Source organism: Trichosurus vulpecula, chromosome 2 (genome assembly GCF_011100635.1).
Source record: "Trichosurus vulpecula isolate mTriVul1 chromosome 2, mTriVul1.pri, whole genome shotgun sequence".
NCBI lineage: Eukaryota > Metazoa > Chordata > Mammalia > Diprotodontia > Phalangeridae > Trichosurus > Trichosurus vulpecula.
The window spans coordinates 111236732-111238661 of NC_050574.1; positions in this window are offsets into that span (position 1 = coordinate 111236732).

Here is a 1930-nt window from a genome sequence, read left to right on the forward strand (position 1 = left end):
ATCCTCAAAGAGATGGGAGTATTGTTGTACCAAGAGCGAGTGAGACACGCCACAGAGTATAAGTTTTAAATGGAGAATTTATTAGCTGGAGGCCATTCGGGGTTCAACCCAAATTAGAATGGCCCTGAGTAGGGCTGAGAAAGTTGTATTTATAGAAAATACAGGGTGCAGTGGTTAATTATCTCTTGAAATTTACATATGTTATTTTAGCAGTTATTTTAGCAAGCCTGTGTTATTTCATTTTTTATGACCATGATACAAGAAGAGGAACTTCCTTAATGGAATAGATTGTAAATACAACAAATCAGATAGCTGACAAAGTGTCAACTGAAATTACAACCCAAGATCTCTGTGTCCAATTTGCCATTTACATCCCACAACATGGTATATACTCATAAGATGAGGATAAGTCACATAATTCAAGAGAATGTCTGGGGCTGAGGCTTTCATCCTTAATGGCCAAGAGAGACCAAGGGATGCTCCAGCTGGGTTTGTTGACACAAGATAGAGACATCTCTGAGCCCACTCAGTGAAACAAAGAGACTGTTAGCATCAGGCTTTTCCTCTGGTTAATTAGTCTACATTCCTTAGAACATTCACAGGGCCAGGGACATTTGCTGAACCAAATGGCAGGAACTAAGTCTGTTTTTCTTATGCAAACTGGGGTTTTTAGTTAGGGGCTGGGGGCGGGTTCTCCTTAGCAATAACTGATTTCTGCAGCACCACAGTATCAGATCATCTTATTTGTCTCCTGAGGAATCTGTATGCAGTCCAAGAAGCAGCATTTAGTACTAAACATGGAACAACTGATTAGTTTAAGATTGGGAAAAAAATACAACAAGGCTGTATATTGTCACCTTATTTATTTAATTTATATGCAGAGTATATCGTGTGAAATGCCAGGCTGAATGAATCAAAAGATAGAATTAAGGTTTCTGGAAGAAAAATCAACAATCTCAGATATGAGGAATTAAGAAGCCTCTTGATGAGGGTGAAAGAAGAGACTGTAAAAGTTATCTTGAAGCTTAACCTCAAAAAACCCTAAGATCTTAGCAACTGTTCCCATCACTGGGGCAGCTAGGAGGCACAGTGAGTAGAGCACTCCTCCTGGAGTCAGGAGGACCTGAGTTCAAATCCAGCCTCAGACACTTGACACACTTACTAGCTGTGTGACCTTGGGCAAGTCACTTAACCCCAATTGCCCTGCCTTCCCCCCTCAAAAACAAACAAACAAAAAAACCGTTCCCATCACTTCCTGGCAAATGGAGAAGAAATGGAATCAGTATCAGAGTTTATATTCTTGGGCTCAAAGATCACCATAAATAGTGACTGCAGCCATGAAATTAAAAGACACTTGTTCCTTGGAAGGTAAGCTATGGCAAGCTGTTGTAACAATCTGGCCAGCAGCTTCTGTGGGGGTGTAAGAGCCACCAACAACCAGCGCCCAGAAAGCTGCCAGCACAGGTTCTTTGATTTGCTTTACTAAGGAAAGTAACTTTAAGGGAATCTCAATTTAATCAAACATACAAACAGCATTCACAGTTCAGGGGGAAAAGATCAGCCCCCTGAACTTCAAGGCAAATACAAACATCAACAGAAAGACTTTGTCTGATTCAAATCACAATACATAGTGACCAGCGCCAACTTCTGGGTTGCAAAGCTAGGGGGCAGTTTGCAGCTTGCTCAGAGCCTCAACACTCCTTCCATGAGTGTGCCCCAAAAGTCAAACGCCAAGCTGTCCTCAATTATATCCTGGTCAGAGCCTCACCCAGGCTGGGTATGGGATAGTTCCCCATGCCCAGTATCATATCATATACAAATCAATGACTTCCAGTTGTCTCTGTGCTGAGAAATAACCAAGACAAAAAGATCCCACTTTATCTGCCCCATTCAAACAAAGGCCAGAATCATTAAAGGCACTTAAGAGAAG